This window comes from Amphiprion ocellaris, chromosome 20, assembly GCF_022539595.1.
Source record: "Amphiprion ocellaris isolate individual 3 ecotype Okinawa chromosome 20, ASM2253959v1, whole genome shotgun sequence".
NCBI classification, from domain to species: Eukaryota; Metazoa; Chordata; class Actinopteri; family Pomacentridae; genus Amphiprion; species Amphiprion ocellaris.
Window position 1 is genome coordinate 22,009,475 of NC_072785.1, and position 19,677 is coordinate 22,029,151.

The window sequence follows — 19,677 nt, forward strand, 5'->3', positions numbered from 1 at the left end:
TGATGGTGAGGTTTTAAATTACTTAGATCACGGGTCATAACTGTGTGCAAATAGCTTTAGTACCTTCTGTCTTTGGATGTACTCTACACCCAAGCATCGCCCAGATCAGGCGGGAAAATGCTCAGGTGATTCAGATCTTGGGCTGTTGGGTAATTCCCAGACTGACCTGCTGATGCTCACACTGAAGCAGCACATGGCCCTATGGGACTCACTCTTACACTTCAGGTTCTGGAGGTCATGATTGCATTTAGGTTGCACATCTAGGCCTCATGGTATCATCAGTCCACGCTGAAGCCCTGCATCTGCTGCAGATGTGCCTAGTGCAGCACTCTGCCTCAGCTCCCTACAGACCATAGTGGTTGCCTTCGGGCAGTTAGGGTTAGCCCTATGCTGGGAGAGCAAGGAGTAAATCTGCAGAGGATGCGCAACGGAACTAGTGATGCATCGCCAATTGGTGGTGGCAGGTTCTTCTCTGACAGCGTGGAAGACAAATTGTGTTGGTATCCTTGTCCTGGAGCTATGGGAGATAAATACCATTATCCCTCTGCCATTTCCTTACATAACTTTAATACATCCTGTCATTTCTAGTGTCTGTTGTGTAGGTTGAGGATGGACAGCATAGTTGCAGCATCTCACATCAACAAGCTTGCCTCTCAGCCAACTAAGACCCAGCCCAGGAGGTGGGACTCCCAGGAAGACGCATTTTGTTCTCTTGGAAAGAAAAGCCACAGCTAATCGGTGAAATCACAGAGAATCTTGTATGTTTGTTCTATTAATTTGTTGAGCAAACAATAAAACAACAAAGCCCAAATACTAGCTTTTGCATGCCTTGGACTGCAAAAAGGGATGACTGAATGTGACATCAATTAGACTTTAACAGGACATATTCTCACATAGTAGATTGTTGGAGCAGTTTTCCCCTTCATTATCATTCCTGGGCACTGTAAGGAGTTGAGATGTTTCCAAACAAAACAGTGTGATATTAACTCTAATTACCCAAGAAAGCTTGACATTGGTGGTGGCAGTTTCGCCGCCCACTACATCAGCGTTTTCTTGCCTACTAGATGAGATAATCGAACTGTAAACAGAATTTGAGAAAATGTTAGAATTAATGGGCCAGTCAACATGCATTCAATAGTAAAAGGTGATGCTAGGTGCAGCTAAAGCATGAATCTGCTTCTCAGAACTGCGCTATGTATTCATGTACTATGATTGTGTATTTATTGATTGCATTTTACCTTTCAGATTGACTGACAATCACCAAACTTTATGACTCAACTGTGTAAATTGTACTTAGGTCTACACCCTGAGTTGAGAGTCTGTAAACTAGATTTTTTACAGAACACACACACATGCGCACACACACATACAATCACAACTCATTAAGAACGTGTAGGCAGTGCATCTCCTGCTGAGGGACTCGATAACATATTTCTCCAAAGAGAACAGTCCTCTATGTCCAGATATGGGCAACCACAGAGCACATCCTGTCTAAATGTTCCACATACATCAGCAGTTAACAAAGGCATCATGGGACAGATGGATGAAGGAAAACAGACTGAGAGACAATGAAGAGGAATCAGGGATGCAGCCGAGCATAAACCCACCTAATCTCATTTATAGATTTCAGTACATCTCTTTGTTTGCTTATGTAAAGATCATCTTTTGTGAAATCACACTCCTTTTGGGACACACTGAGTGGCACATTGCCACTTTGTTCAGTTTCACTAGTTTTCAGGCATTACTGTGTTGCATACAGTATCTCAAATGAGCAGAACTCCCTGCCTGAGGAAGAACCTAGAAGCAATTATTTATCATCCCTGTTGGAGCACAGAAAGTGCTGTCACTAAACCCGGCCTGCAGAATTAAGAAAGTTTTTAATAGACCCTATAGACACAAAGTTCTTTCAGTGTAATAAGAAAATTATGTACTCTGCTGATGCATCAGCTTATCAAGTTATCTCATGATGAAATAACTTGGTCAGCTGACAAAAACTTTCACATATAGTTCATAAAACAAGTGACAGTGTATCCCACACCAAGTGTTAATTCACATCTTTAAGTCTGTCAATAGATGCACTTGGGATTGTGGCACCAGAGACAAATGAATGTCACAAGTTCTTCCATAATGATCACACTGGGTAAATATTTACACTGAATACAAAATCAGAAAAACTGTCCAATTGTACAGTGAGTAATCTCCAACTCTTTGGATACTTTTCTGTATCTACAGTTTCAAAATTGACTGTAATTAATGAGACACGAACTATTTAATTTCAGAATAAAGTCATATTGTTGCAGGTTTATTGGAGGGTAACTTGACTTTTGTGACTGTGCCAGTTAAAATGTAAATGAAACAGTAAACTTGCAGCTTCAGGTTTTGTCCAGGCTCCTATGAACATGAATTTCTATGAGACTACCTTGTAGAAATATGCAGCCCTAAGGCTTTTCCCTGATGACCAAATGTATATATCATTTCTATATACAATGTGACTTAAATGTAAATTAGCAAAATATTTTAATTAAGACAGAACTGTGAACCCTGATACAAATCTTTGAACTTCAGTGTTTATTCTAATATGCCTTTTATATTAATTAGGTCAACTAAAATTATAGATAGAAGTATATACACAAGGCCATTTTACACTGCAGTACAAAAAAAAATATATAATTATAAATTAATTACATTGGAGATCTATCTTATTTTTTATATTACTGGCATGAAACTCCAGCTTTTAATTTAAAGGAGTATTCTGTGTCATTGATAGCCTATATATCTGGCAATTTTAGGAAATACTGACATACCTGCTGACAAACCAACTGTTTAGTTCTTCTATACTTTTGCACTTGTGATTTTGGAAAGAAAGGAACAAACAAACCTGTGTGATTATTCTTTTAAAATACATAGTTTTTTGTTTTCCCTAAAGCTTCATGCGCACTGCTTTAATACGTGGAAACATTATAAACCCAACAGGCCTGGTGTGCCTGCAGTTGCTAAGCTATGACTGAACAGTTATTGTTTGAAAAAGAGCTTTAGAGAGCTATAATTTATTTTTTCTCTGTGCAGGAGCACTCTACTTTTCCTGTTGTTTAAAAGCGGTGGAGTTCGCCTCTGGACATGGACAAACGTGTATTATCTGCCCAGCTCAAGCCTACATTTCCCACACTGGCATTGCCCATGGAGTAGCTTTTCCAGCATTCCAGCCTTAATACTGCAAATAACAAGCAAAACAATATGCAAAGTAAAATGCAGCTTTAATTTGAGCACAATGCCCACACATTGAACCCCAAAAGTCACCAGACTTGGCCTTTAATCTCCACAAGAGATCACATTTCCATCAACAATGTGAAAAATCCTGCACCACACACACTTTCTGTTATGAATTCAGGACGCTTTGGAGCGTCTATTTTTACCACTGGAGAGAAAGAGGGATGAAGTTTTACATGAGGAGGCAGAGACAGAGGAAGAAGGATTTGCAACAAAGAGCAAGAGTGGAGTAAATACGGACTGAACGCAGAGAGAGAGAAAAAAAGGGAAAGAAAGAACAAAACCTTGTAATGTTGAAACAGAGTGTTTAATAAGAAATGAGGCTGAGAGAAAGAGGCAGATTGAGAAACTGACCACAGACTGAGAGACAAAGAAAAGAGATATGAGCTCCCAAGCAGGAAGAAGGGGAAATCCGAGAAGATGTGTGCACATCAGAGACCGGTGCACTGAAAAAATGCCAAGCACATTTAGCTTAAGGGGAGGTAGAATAGCATCTGCAAGCTGTCTGACTGAGCACATCAGTTTTAAAAGGGAAATGGAGACATGTTAGTGAAACACAAATGTGAAGTAATGAAATTTAGGCAGCACAGCATGGACTATACCGAACACATTTTATGTAAACCACATTCCTCTGATGGCTGGATATTCACAAAATAATTCATCCAAAGCAAAGCCCAAACTGATGCATTTTTATCATTGGCTGTACATAAAGATACACAAACCCAGTGTGCCATCACTCACAGGTTTGCTAAAAGTGGTTTTGCAACTCAGTGTCTACAGCCATATTAACAGTGCATGACTTCTATTAACTCAAAAAATTAGCAAATGCGGTGCCTGAGTTGAGCAGATGAGAGCCATGCAATCATCTCCAGGCAATGGACTGTCACTCAAAGTGGCCCTGACTAAAAATATCCATAACTTTAAGCCTTACTACAATTTAAACAGGTGAGCTATTTAAAAATTAAACCATGCTACAGTTGTCATTAACAAGGAAATTAACTATGGAGACCAAACAAGTTCTTTATACCAGGCTGTAAACATGTTTATTTCTACTGTAAAGTTAGACATTTTAACATTGGGGTCTATGGAGATTAGCTCACTTCTGGAGTTAGCCTCATGTGGCTGATCAAGGAACTGCAGTTTTTGTCACTTGCATGTTGGTTACATTCTTTTTTAGGCCTGGAGGTTATTACTTGTTTCTTTAAAGCAAAAACAGTCCATCATGTATATATATATATATATATATATATATATATATATATATATATATATATATATATATATAGAGAGAGAGAGAGAGAGAGAGAGAGAGATAGATAGATAGATAGATAGATAGATAGATAGATAGATAGATAGATAGATAGATAGATAGATAGATAGATAGATAGATAGATAGATAGATAGATAGATAGATAGATAGATAGATAGATAGATAGATAGATAGATAGATAGATAGATAGATAGATAGATAGATAAATAGAGAGAGAGAGAGAGAGAGAGAGAGAGAGAGAGAGAGAGAGAGAGATAGATAGATAGAGATATATTACTGCCCCATGTATGCTACCATGAGATATACTACCTAAAATGTGAATACAGAGTTAAAAATTATCACATTTACAGACAGAATATATGTCCCATTTGTATTTGAGTATTTTGTATATTAAACATCTTACTGCAGCCCAGTTTGACTACATTTTTCAATTAACGATATCTATAATTTGAGGTTTTATATGTCAAAAGTAAAATAAAGATATCTGGAATTCACTTTGCAGATACAAAACCCTGAACAGTGAATATTTGATAAATTAATTTTCCCCACACTAAATATAACTTAAGGGGCAATTCTTATGAGTTAAACTATAAGTACAGATAATCTTAATTGGAATTTTAATGAGTCAAACTGTAATTGAGTGAGTATTAGGTGTTAAAAAGTCATTTCAAGACCATGCTGCTTTAATGAGTTGAGCAAACTGAGAAGCTCATTCATTTAACTTATAATTTGTAGTCTTTCTAGATGACACATTTTAGGCACATATTATCGGAATGTTGTGGAAGTATGCAGCACTTTATTAAGAACACCCAATGCATAAATGGCAGGTTTTTCACCATAAACACCCACAAGATACAGTGAATCCTCTGTAATCACTGAACTGTAACACAAATCTGTAAAACTAAAAAAACACATCAGTGTTGGCCTGTTGCACATAGAGACTTACCAAAATAGGCAACTTTGATTTAGATGGATATCTAAACTCACATCACCAGCAGAACATTGTCTGACAGGTGAAGACAAAGTGATGGATGTGATGCGGACAGAGGAAGAGAGTGATAGAGTTATAATGGTAGAGACAGAAATAGAAAGAGGCGAAGGTGGAGGAGGAGATGGAGTTGGAAAATAAGGCAGAGTTGGAGTGAAGAGAAGTGACTGAGAAGATTCATTTTGACAAAGAGGGTTCACAATGTTTGAGTCTGTATAATACATATAAACACTGTATTTAGCCTGAGTTTTCTGTGAAAGGAAAACCAGTCCCTAAATACTTGAGTTTTATTTGCTACCGCATACCGAATTGCAAAATCAAATCACTATGAACATTTTCTCATTTAAATTCAAATGTGATTTATAGATCTGAAATCTTTTACTTTGGAAATCACTTGTCAGAATTTATATGTTTTAAAATTCCTCTCATTCCTCAAAGTCATTTCAAGCTGTGTAAAGTTGGTTGCTAATCTGACTTTTGGTGTCCACCGCTTTGGACAGTACTGAAATATCAAAGGAAGTCAAATCTTAAACTAATCCAGTAAAACCTACATTTACTAGGTGAATAGCAAATTTTGCAGATACGCATGGTTCCTGTAGACAATCTCAATGTAATGTGAATGATTTGGGGGATCTTGTAACTTTTCGCCAAGAACAATCATCACCCCAAAATTTGAATTTGCCAGGTACTTCTTTTATTTATTTATTTATTTAGAACAAATTTTCATGGCTTTCCTATCTGCCTCATACGATGTGCTTTGGGCTAATTAGGAAATATATCATGTAGACACACTAAACTACAACTGCAAGTATGTTAGACCTGCACTTTAATATCAGTGCTTTAACAATGCTGTGAGCATGTTAGCACGCTAAACCGAGCATTTAGCTCAAAGCACCCACGTACCATAATGCAGCCTCACAGAGCTGTAAACATAAATGTGGTCACTTATTAGTGGTCATGATCATTTGCTGTTCCAATGTGTCACATCTGAAATATATGTTTTAAACTCAAAAAACAGTCATGAAAGACACATTAAACTTAATACATTTAGAGACTATTTTTGTCAATGTAAAATGTGGCTCTGGGATACTGAAAATCCAACTGTGTAACAATTTGAGCTGTAAATATTCAAAGGTTATTCAATGTCACAATTCATCGGATAAAAACGGTCTTTGCTGTTTACCTAATTATGTTGTATCTATGCCTACAGTACACTATCATTTTTGGGAAGAATGCCTTAATCTTTGCACATTCACGAATCTATGCTGGCTCACAACAGCACACCATATCATAAATTAGCACCTACTTTAAATGCAGGGCTCTGCAGATGCAGTGTGTCATGTTTCCTGCAAATAACCTGCTAAGACATGAATATGTAGGGAAGGTTATCGTTTATATTCTGAGAGAAAATCTGTCTTGGCTTTGTTAAACTAATTAATATGGATCTACATTGAAATATTTTATGTATCTTTATGTATTTATGTAGCTACTCAATGAGTCAGTTCTATGAAAATGTAGCCAAAATATAGGCAGTACTGAGGTCATTACATCCACATTCTCTGTCTCATTTGATATCTAGCAATAGGGAATGTCACCACTGGCATTGAAAATGATAATTATAATAAAAAAAAGTAAACATAATTTTAAAAAAAAGCACAGAGTGACAACTAGTCTCTGTCTGTGTCCCTATCCTCAGTGTTTCTGTCCATTTTTGTCATCCATCACTGGTTTCCAGCCAGGCTTCAGGCTTTCAGTATAAAATAAACAAGTATGGCTACCCTCACATCCTGTTTCTCACACTCCATCTCCTACTTCTGCCTACGGTGAGACAACAACAGAGACACAGAGAACAGTCAAGAGCTCCAGAAAGGAAGTCAGAAATAATATGACTGTGTTCAATGTGATGGTGGAGCGATAGAGACAGAAATTCACTTCCTATATGAAAGATAACAAAATCCTGAGGGGCATTCTTTGTGAAATACTACTGCATTTCCAAATCTCATCAACAAGAAGAAATAGCCCTAATACAGCAGAAATGGGAGGGAAATGAGAAGCTCTGTCTGTTTGATATACAGAAAACATCCTCAAATCTGGTTATTCAGTCAAAAAAACATGTGTTCCACTTTATCTTGTTTAGGAAGCTCTAAAAAACAAACTTGCTTACATACACTTTCTCCCTTTTGTTTCCCTCTGTAGATGTTAAATTCCTCTTATTCCTCACTGTCTCAAAGCATCAGCTTGCTCCAGTTCTTCATTAAATCTATATGCTGTTTGAGCCATCCTTTGAAAACTGCTTTTATTTTTGGACTTGAACACCCACTCTCTCAGTTAGAAAGGCACACAGTTTTGCATCTGTTATTGGATTCAGAGTAAAGATTCTGTGTTGTTTTTATGAAAGCAAAACCAAAGGATTCTTGAATGTTTTGTGCACTTTGTTTTAATCAGTTATTCACTTTATTCTCCAGCACACCTCTGACAGTTTGTTTGCACTCTTGAACAGATTCATGTGCTATTGGTGTACTGAGTTAAGTAAGTCTTGTTTTCAAATGTAAGCTATCAAAAGATCCTACATTGAACATGGCTGCATTTGAATTCAGTTTACAGAGGCCTCGATAATGTCTTTTCTTGCATCATTTATGTCCCATGAGAAATAAAGCCTCCTTCATATCCCAGGCTAGTATGTTTGTTCAATATTCAGTATTTTCTTTAATATGTCTGTTATACGGATGCTACTATGCACTCTAATGCTTGCATTGAGCTTGCTTGGCAATGCTGTATGCAAGCACATTGATATTCTGTTTTCTGCTTAAGGTTTACTGGGAACTGTGTTAACCGTTGTTTATGGGTAAATATTCACCAGATTTTGGAGTCATAATTACTACAGTCACTGAAGGGCAGTGTCAAATGAAAAACAAGAAAAGCAATCACAGAGTGCAGTACTCTGCCAAGGCTGCTCAGTCATATAATTTCCGATGGATGAAATCTTTAAAAAACATCTGTGGCCCGCAGCGGTGGATTTGTAGTAGGATCGCAATCACGTGACTGTCAGCAGGCAGCTGACGTAACGTTCGCTTGTAGTTGTAGTTAGAGTGATGCTGTGCCGTTATCTCGCAATGATACAGAAATCTTTAACAGATCTGTGGATCCAGACTATACGTAGCATCACTGCCAAACTCTAATCAGGTGGTCCTTGTGTCATTTCTGACCTTCCTTGAAAATTTTATCTACCGTTTGTCTGTTTTTGAGTAATGTTGCAAACAGACAAACAGTGGTGATTGTCACATAACTCCGCTGTGTTCCTTCGCAGAGTGAAAATATATATACTATAGGTCAATAAAACCTCCCCAGGTGAGGGAAAAAGCAACATTAAGGTGCATTTACTACAAACAGTATTTAAGTGAAGTGATTGGTAAATTATATGGGTAGTTGAAAAAAAAAATCCATCCACACAAGAACTGTGATTCAAATTCTTATCCTTGACAGTTCTGAATCAATTTTCAAATGCCAAAAATACATTTCATTTTTGATACAAAGCAATGATATAACAAAGCAGTTGGAATTTGGAGTACACTGACTTGAACATTCTAGAGTTATCTGGGTCTCATCTTTAAAGAAAATCACTTGATAATTAGCTTTGTCAGACAAAGGTACAGTAAACTGTGAAATATTCTGTGACTTCTTTGTAGTCATCATCTGTACATTAAATGTGTAGCAGGAGAGGATAACTTCAACAAGAACTTTGTGGATGGTTTAGTCTGGCATTCACAAAGCAGGGGATCAGCTGTTCTCCACTGCTGGTCCCTCATCCTTTAACATTCCACCCTCTGTAAAATGCTTCCAAGTTAATACAGTAAACTAACATACATAACGCCTGTCAGTCAATACCATCAAAACCAATTAGTGGTACTGTCAGTCATGTTTCATTTGCAGCTCAGCGGGAGAAAAGAAGTCAATGATATGGCCAAATATAGCATCTCAGCCCCATTTCTTTTTATCGAATCAAGAATCCTTTGAGAATTGAGAAATGATTCAGAATCAAATTGTGATGCCAAGAATCCAAATTGAATCTTGGGATTGCTCTGGTTTCCAACCCTTAATAAATGAATATATTGAGAAACAGGAGGTGCCCTGGGATGACTTACTTTTCTTGTGTTGCTATTTTTCTTGCTTTTTTTTTAGTAGTAGTTTTGTAGAATGCTGGACCAAATATCTACACTGCAACTATGCTGTACCAACTCTACTGCTGTGGAAATAAAAAAAAAAACTGTTGGGATCACTTTGTGTCAATCTTATGATTGATTCCATTATTTTACAAATATAGTTCTCTGCTTATATCTTACATTCAACACTTCAAATACTTTGAGCCATCTCTCCTTATGCTTGGATTTGCTTGAAAGTAATTTTATTTAAGTGCACGTGTAAAGATTTCACACTAAACTGTATCTGTGCACATTTTTGTTACTTGGATCTCTGTCATTCTAGGAGTAAGTATGTGTGTAAGATTAAGATGAAGGGCAAAAAAAAAGGAAACAAGGGCTACTTTTGAAGTGTTCATGTGTGACAGCATAACAAACAAACAACACAAAAACAACAGAGGAAAAAAGAGAGATGGGGAGAGCTGTAAGCACGACTAACTAAATACCTCAGGGTGTGTGTCCTTGTGTCCTATGTATTTGCATTTCCTCTCATGTATGAGTTATCCTCCTCCCTGTGCTTTTTTTCTCCCTTCTTTTATCTCCTGGCTCCTCTCTTTTACCTCCTCACACCTATTATCCCAGGAGAACCAGAGGCGAGGTGGGGGGGGGACAGGTTAGCTTGGTGACCCAGGATGGGGTTGGCCCTCAGCAGGTCTCCACTGCAAAACTGCCCCCAGGGATCCAGGCAGTCTTTCATCTCTCAGAGAGGGGAAGCACACACACACGCACAGACACCAAATCTGGCGAGATTATCACACTCTAATAGACTGCCAGAGAAAGAGGTAAAGAGGAGGTTAACAAGGGGTGCATGATGTATGATTTAGGAAAAGAAATGAGTTAAAAGAGGATATGTGATGAAGATTTGAAAGGCAAAATGAGGATTAGGGAAATCAATTTTGATTTGACATGTAGATGCATAGAAGCGAAACAGACAAGAGGCAGAATTTAATAGAAAAGGGGAACAATTAAAGAGGAAATGTGAGAAAAAGAGAGTAAATGCAAATTTTCATTAAAGATAAAAAAAAAAAGGACAAAGCAAGGGTGATTAAATATGTACCTGACAGGATCATTTTTGAGGAAGGTGATGTGAAGGTCAAATCCTTCCATCCACCTTCCCAACTCCTCAATCTGAATTTCTAGTACTTTCATTCATTCATTCCTCCGTCTATTCATCCATCTATCCATCCAGCTCTCCATTCATCAAAGCGAGTCTGGGACAGGGAGATTTGACTTTGACTTTGATCTGTCTTGCTGAGCAGTCGAGGGCTTCAGCACAAACAGATACACGACATTCACACACACGCACGCACGCACACACAAACACGCACACACACATACACACACACACTGCCACAAGGGTGATCCAGCTGTAAAGAGAGCATTAGTTCAAGTCGCTCTCAGAAGCTGGAGGGTTGCAGGTTGAATTCCCCCTCCGGTGTGCAGCCTTCCGAGTGAACTCCCAAGTATCGAAACGTGTGCCACTTTGTTCATTAAAAAGATAAAACAAACACAGGCTGCTGTTTGATCTCTCATCTCACTCCCCTGTCTCTGCTTCTCTCACACTCCATCTCTCCCTGAAGCTATGAGAGAAACAGTAGAAAAAAGAAAATAATCTCTACATGTATCCTTCTCTCAGTGTGTCTGCACATTCAGAGGCCTGGATGATTGATGGGCGCTGAGAAGAAAGATGAACCAGGTGAACCGAAACACACACCCGCACACACTCATATGAGCTATATACATATATCTATATACATATATATATATATATATGTATTTGCAGTGCACACATTTTACTCTATGTATGGGTCCCCATTTGTGTATTTGTAGTTCATTTTAAGCTGATATCCCTTGTTTTACATGTGCACTTGTCTCCCAGGATCTCTACAGTGGAGGTAGGAAATGCAAAGATCAATTCATGTTTTTCACACCCACATGGCACCCATATCAGCGAGAGACCACTCTGGAGACGTCCACGTGCAGCCCAGCAAGCGTGCTCACTGTGCACGTGCCGGAAAAGTAAATCGGATGCTCATTTTGAGCTCTGTGTGTCATGACACATGCACTTGTTTCCCTACATTTGCCCTGTTCTTGTGTTTTTTGACTCTACTATGCTGTCCAGCCAAACAAAGTAAACAAAGAAAGTGTTCTTAACAGGAGGCTGCTATCGTGTTTTCTAAGACGCATGTGTGGAACTCGTCCTCATGTTCACTCTCACTGTAATATGTACATAAATCCACACATGGATATACAGAAACCATGGAAAGGCTTTCAGCATGACCCATAGATCTACAAAAGCCACAATTGTAGGAATCATCCTGGAATTGCACCCTAACACTCACTGCCTTCAATACATGACCACGGACTCTGTATTTTGAAAGGCATCGACCCATTCTGAATCAAATTTGACATATTATACATTGCATGAAAGCCTCATGATTCAAATTACAAGAATCATTTAAAGGTACCACAGCAACAACAGTTCCTTTCATTGTAAGTATAGTGCACAAACAGCAAACACATAGTTTCTTACCTTTTCTGTCATCTTTAGGGGCACATACATCATAAATCTATTTTCACCACAGGAGTCCAAAGAGCAAAATGCTTTCAAGCTGTTAGTCTTTATTCTGAAAAGCAAGGCTGAATGTAAAGAAGCTGAGCAGCTATTTGCCATCCATGCCACTTACTCAGTTTATAAAAACTTTTTCTCTCCATATGGAGTGGAATTCAATGCCATTCTTTATTAAAAGTAGTGCAGCTAATCTTTTGACATAACAGTGCAAAATATTGGGTAAATAATACAGTTTAAAGAGCAAATCCAAGAATTTTCCACCTGGAATTCAATTTACTCGAGGAGTGCTAATCAGTCTGTGATGATTTTCTACATAAAAAAAAAAAAAACAACAAAAAACATACACCTACTATGGCTTTTATTTTTTAGTCAATCTGCTTATTAAAAAAATAATAATCTCATAATCCAATAATCTAACTTATCCTACTCTTTTGAATAAATCTACAATCCAATTCTAGTCTTAACTTAGATATGGAAGATTACTAGATAGCTACATTTTTGATTTCCCCGCCTTATACTTTCTAACTCCGGCCTCTCTTTTCTCTCCCCACTTTCTCCCCCATTCCCTCCTGCCTCTCTCTGGCTGAGTTCAGCACTCAGCCACATCCCAGTGGGACATATTGAGGTTAGAAGTGTAGATCTAACAACTAGCTGAAGAGAGGAAAAGGGAAAGCAGGCTGGGGAAAACAGTGTTAGAGAGAGAGGGCACGGGGGAGAGGGAATCAGCTGCAGAGTCTCAGGAGGTGAGGAGGTGGATTTCTAACAGAGAAAGCCTATATGAAGATGACAAGCTACCATGTCTCTGCCTGAAAACATTAACAGGGAGATAAGAGATGATGAGGAAACGAAGAAAAGAAGTGGATAGGAACGAAAGGCGTGAATATTTAGCAAATAAAGAATTAATCATACCAGTGGTGAAGACCACAGGCGCTGCTGATTTACATAGCAGAGTCTGGCTAAACAGCCTGTTCTGCACTGCAGAGGGAAACTAAGCTTCAAGGCAAATTCACAGAGAACTAAGTAACACTATTCAGGTTTCTTATACAAAGCCAAACAAGGCTGGACACAGCCAAAATGCCAGTGTAGTTTCAACCAGATCTCCTTTTCCACTACAAGGCCAGCTGAGCTAACCTGGCATCCAGGTGTGGCTTTTTACCCAGATCTAGTCTGCTTTCCTTCACTACAGTAATTTCAGAGTCTGGTTTCAGCTAACAGGGAAAAGAGGCTTCCATTAAGTCTTTGTACAGCAAACAGTCCCGAGAGGAACAAACTTTTATTACCAGCCTCCACAGCAGAGTTATTAAAGAAGGCTACATTTTGGGAAATGCTATTTTCTTGTGGATGAAATGAATCATACGATGTTTATGTCTAAATATTAAATAGAGCCAGCAGGTGCTCAGCCTAGCTTAGCTTAAAGAGAGGGTGCAAGGGGAAACAGCTTGTCTAGATCTGTCTAAATATAGTAAAACTTGCCTAACAGCTCAATATGAGCTCGATATGAAGGTATAACTGGTGGAACATTTCATCAGTTGACTTGATGATCTGTAGAGCAACAGACGTTTTGTTTGTTTGTTTGCTTTTTTAAAAAAAAATATGATGCCATGTTCACACTTTGTGTTAATTTGTGCATTTTTAGGCGTGCTGAAATACCTATTTCTACTTGTTTTGGGGGGTTATGCTAAGTTAAGCTAATTGTATTCTGGCAGATATGAAAGTGGCAACCCTGTAATGTAACTTTCAGCAAGAAAGCAGGCAAAACTGTTTCTTAAAATAACCCAAAAAATAAACTAAAAGATCTTACCTTGAGAGATGTGAACGCAAATTACACTCTGCTTCAGGATTCACATGTTACCACGGCCACAACATCATGGATGAGGATGCAGGTCTAAAATCTTCTTGCAGGTTTTTTCTCACTACAAGACATAAAAAAAACGAGAAAAAAAAGAAGAAATTGATATTCAGTGTTGATCTCAGAAATACGCAGTGCAAACAAATACAAAAGTGACTGTTTTATTTCATGCTGTTGACCTCGAGCACGGTAAAGTTGTACAGGATTCTGCAGCATTGACTGTGTTCAAAAACAGCCTAATTCAATAAACTGCTTGGTTTAACTGAGAACTAAAGTGCTGCAACTGTGCAACCATTGAACCAACTGGAAGCGTTCGAAGTTGAGAGCATGTCCCATAGAGTGAGCCTCCCACACAGGAAATCTGCCCTCACATGCTGTTGCTACTGGATATCAATGACTTGAACAACCCTGACCATTGATCCAAAGATATCCCTCTTCCTTTCTTTCCTTCCTCCATCCCCCTCCCAGATTTCTTCATCATCCTCTCCTTCATTGTATCCCATTTTCCCACTTGGATTTTTCTCCCCTTTTCCCACATCCATGCTTTGCATCTTCCCTCTATCCCTCCCTCCGTCTCACTTTTCAACTATCCTCCTTCAAAGGATAGAGGACGCAGCTGAAACAAAGGCCGCTTCTATACCAGCTGAGCCAGCAGGATGGAGGGAAGGAGGAAGGGAGGGAGAGAGGGAGGGATCAAAATGAGGCAAGGAGGAAAAAGAATGAGGGCAAAGAGTAAGGTGGAAGGGAGGGTGAGTATGACAGAGCTAAAAAGAAAATGAAGGCAATGGTGAGAGAGGGAGGAGAAAGGGTGGGTCCTGGAGACAGAGAGGGATGGAGCATGAAGGGAGGTGGAAAAAATTACAGAAAAAAAGTGGCTGTATGTGAAAGTGAAGAGGAAGAAGGATGGAAGGAGATAAAGATAGATGCAGAGAGGAGTTAACAGATTGCTCTCACATCAATAGTGTGGTGGTGTCTGGTATCAGCAGCAGCATCACACACACACACACACACACACACACACACACACACACACACACACACACACACACACACACACACACACACACACACACACACACACGCAAACATGCAAAGAGTTATCGCATAACCGATAATGAATTCTGCACAGAGCAGCACAAACACATGCACTCCATTTCATCACATGCAGAGTATATCTACATTTCCTAAATCTGCCCATTGGATTGCAATCACAGGTGTGCCTGTCTCAATGCAGTTCATTTATCATTGTGATTTCAACTGACATCCGTGCAGTCCAGTGCTGGAACTAAAAGTAATTTAAACCCGTCAAAGTATAGAACAACACAGTGGACTTTAAACTACTGGATGGACAGACAGATAACAGGAACTAGATGATGGATAATGATTTTGCTGTCATACTTTCCAGTCTGAATGACCTTGAAACAGTAAAAAAGCAAGCTAAAACACAAAGTACAAGGTAGTAAAATAGAGCCTCTTTGTCAGCAAATCTGCCAGAAGCAGCAAAAGTGATTGACTGGTGTTAATATGCACAACCACACCCTCTGCTGCAAGCAAGGGCACGAGCTTCACATCCACTGGACACTGAAGGGAAAAATAAGCATGTGTGGCTATTCAGCAATCTAACTTTGCTTTGTTTTTTAGATGCACTATTGCTAAATAACTCAAATTTCTGAATGACTGATTTGGTGAATTAATCACAGTCTGCTCCCTCCCCTAAATGTTTATTATTTATGAGCTTTTAAATCCACCCTGGAAATGACCCTGAAAGAAACACATCTGCGACTACAAAGTGGAAAGTGTTCTTCTAATTTGCTTGCACAGCAGAATCTAGTCCAAGGCTATTATGTAATTTCACACCGAACTTTGTTGCTGTGGCTATTTAAAGACACAAACAGACAAATAAGTCATCTATTGAATCTAATCCATCTTACCTAACCATTCTCAACCCTTTTCACCCCACAGGTCCATATTCTGTTTTTATAAAGCTGTTATTTGCTCTTCAATTTACAATTTTAATTAGGTGGAAAAGGGAAAAGGAGAGTTTTTGTATTTCAAAATTGAAAAAAGTGTCCATAGAGTCCAAGGTTGTTAATTTTAGGCTTATAGTCATAGAACTGTTACTGACTGAATTTAAGATAATTTTTTAACAAATAGCCAAGAGTTCCAGGGGTTCACATTTGAGAAATCCTGAATGTATCCTTTAAAGCTGCACCAGACAGACACAAACTGTAGGTCAATGGTTAGCTTCTTGTAGATTCTCAGTATGAAAAGCCAACCAGCGCGGTCTAATGAGCCTTTGTCCCCAGGGTGAGACTACATTCATTCCAATTTAGTCTGGACTGCAATGTTGCATGTATCCTTTAATGAGGCCTGGGTACCTGAGGGGAAATGCAACAGCAACTTTATTCAACATGGGCTCCCTGTAATGCTGAAAGTTTTGGCCAAATCCCTACATGAAAGAAGAATCTCAATCTATTCAAAGGAAGGTCTCCTAAAATTAATTGCTTTCAATTATTCAATATCTTATGTAACTCCATACATGGAAGAGCTATAACGAGGCTGAGCAGTTGCAGGACATCTACTGAATTACAGCTTGTTTATACTTTAGTGCTGAGTTCACAGCAGGGGTGGTGAGGAAAGACAGCACAGACATCACAGATTTCCTGCGGTCAAAGCCACAAGGTATATGCATCCCAATCCCTGCAACATGATGTCATTCATAGTGTAAAAAAAAAAACAAAAAACAAAAAAACACTGTAGAGAACTGTGCATGGTGGCACAGATGAACACTGTACAACAGCACAGAATATTTTGCAATAAGAGCATTTGGTCTGCCCGAGTAGACTTTAAAGTGTTTTATTGAAAGCTGAGAAAATTAGTGCAGAGTTATTACAGTAAGGTGCACTGACATTTCGAGTGTCTCTCAACAGGTTTATTGTTGCATGGAGCTGATAGTGGTGACTCATTAACACATTAACATCAAAGTTAAACCTACTTTTATTTTGAAGAGTCTTTTAGTTATTTGCAGTTTTCCAACATCCCTATATTCTATGCTATGCTGTGTTTTTGAAAGAAAAAAATAGAAATATAATTATAATAGACATAGCAGAGCTTTAAATTAAAGCATGACCCAATGAGATGCAATTTAATGACAGAAAAAGCCTGGTCCTAACACAGAGGCTTCTGGGGTGGAATGAATTATGAATTTAAACACTCCATCTGTAAGCTGCAAAGCACTGATGACAGTCTCACAAACATGGATTTAACCTTTAAGAATCATAAGTGAGCTGGTGTGCTCGAGCAGTAACCACTAGTTTAGAGGTGGGGGAAAAAGATGCAAGGATCTAAATCACTGTAACGTCTCTTGCAATGCATTTCAGACAGTTTGTCCACGTAGACTTACTGCTGCGCATGCGCAAATGGGCAGTTGATCCGACCAGTAGTGGCAGAACCATACTGTATAATAAAGACATGTGCTTGCTTCTGTACCATGTGCTCAAAAAAACTCATGTACGCAACTAGTGGCAAAAAGTGCTGTCATTTCACAAATCAGACCACGGCCATAGAGTTGTTGCTCACGCTCTGAAACTCACGACTCGTTTTCCAGAAGCAACAGCCACCGCTGAGGTACCGGCATCGATGACTAACCGGGTGTGTGATTTAAAAATACTAGTGCCGTCAAACCATTAAAATTTTTAATCAGATTAATCACAGGGTTGCTGTGGGGAAAAAAAAAATTATTTTTTTTTTGATTAATCGTGATTAATTATCATTAGTTTTTAATCTATATTAATCACATTTCATTTTGCATGAGGAAACAGATTCAAGAAAGAAGGGAATATATCTGCACTTAACATGTTTATTAAACACCTGTGCTTCGGTTTCATTGTAGAACATGACTTAGTCACAAAATCTCAGCCACTTGTTAATCTGTGTAAAAAGTTGGTTGAAGATAAAAATACTTTGTCACAACTATTCGTGTCAAATCAGCATGCTGGTTCCATAAATACACACGACATAGCACCAGCATTTAAGAAAAGTATTTCTGAACAGCACAAAAAAATGTGTGTTTTCAGTAAATATTGTCAGATCATGGACAAAATTCGGAATGTATTTTTTCGTTTTTTTGACGATGATGCGGCCAGAGTAACTACTCAACATCTGGCAAGCAGAAAAGTGAACATTGCCAATGCTTCAACACTTATGGAAGAAGTAAAAGATGTCAGAAAGAAGAAATAGATAGGAAAAAAATAAAGATTCAGCTTTCCAGTTCTTGTAGCCCTGTAAATGTGTGGTTTTTTTTTTTTTTTTTTTAAATTGGACTAAACTGTAGTTGTCTGTAGTTAACTGTATTTGTTTAAATTCTATTTCTTATTATTTTTGATTATTTCAGTTACCAGTTCTTGGAGCACTTTAATGTTTTGTTGTTGTTGTTATATGAACTGGACTATCATTTGCTGCAATAACCTATATTTTTTTTATTTACTTATTGTTTGCACTGCAACTGTTTACATAGTTGTATTTCAGAACACATAGTGCAAATGGTGCATATATTGTTAAGAGGTGAATCAATGTCCTTTTTCCTTGTCTTTTACTGATTGGTTGCTAAACAATACATTTGAACCATGTTGTAGTCAGATGGAGCACCTACCACAACCTACTGAGCTTTCATGGTATTATTATAAGCTGCAGTCTGAGTTTGTGAAGGCAGATATCTTCATTTCTTACTAGTTAGCTAGATTGTACGCTGATCCAAAAGCCAACATAAAGTAATATGCACATTCTGCAGGAAGGAGTTTTCTTTTCACAAGTGTTTAACAAACACGTTAAGTGCATATATATTCCCTTCTTTCTTGAGTCTGTTTGCTCTTGCAAAATGAAATGCGATTAATGTAGATTAAAAATGAATGATATTTAATTGTAATGAATCCAAATTAACCCACAGCAACCCTGTGATTAATCTGATGAAAACATTTAATTGTTTGACAGCACTAGTGAAAAGTTGAAATTAAATAAATCTGACAAGAAAAAAAACAAAGCCAAAACAAAACAAACAAACAAAAAACAACTCACAAAAACATTAGCAAACATAGTTAGTACTAGTACCAGTGAAAATCACCCCTTATTCTTGCTTGAAATGACTCATGGTAGTTTCATGTGTACTCTCTCTTTCACATTGACAGTAGCATTTTGGTTGATTTTAGAACAACTTTTTTTACAGCATACAGCACGAACCCCTGCCACAGTTGAATCTTTGATCTCTGCTGTACATAGATTTGTCCAAGACGTGCTGTCTCAGTGAAACACATTCCTAATCCTGTAAATGTATTTCTTCATCTACACAGTCAAAAGATTAGCCTCTAGATCTTTTCATATCAACAATGTTATTTTCTATTCTTTAAAAAAAAGCAGATCTAGTGTCATTTATTGTCTGAGGTCCCCCAGGTCTTCGTGTTTGTTGGTGCTGGAAGCAGGATGGCCACTTTAATTGTTCATTCCAGTCATTAAACTGTAAATCCTGTCATACCTGTTCAC

At 38.2% G+C, this 19,677-nt stretch overlaps 1 protein-coding gene across 2 annotated transcripts in view; it reads right to left on the reverse strand.

Annotated features, from left to right (window-relative positions):
- Positions 1-19,677, reverse strand: part of LOC111564080 (leucine-rich repeat and fibronectin type-III domain-containing protein 5-like) — a 137,484-nt gene that overhangs the window by 58,005 nt on the left and 59,802 nt on the right. For both annotated transcript variants that reach the window (XM_023263429.3, XM_035945045.2), the window contains one exon: positions 14,095-14,206. The gene's annotated coding sequence lies outside the window, so the exon portion shown is untranslated. The remainder of the gene's footprint in view (positions 1-14,094; positions 14,207-19,677) is intronic.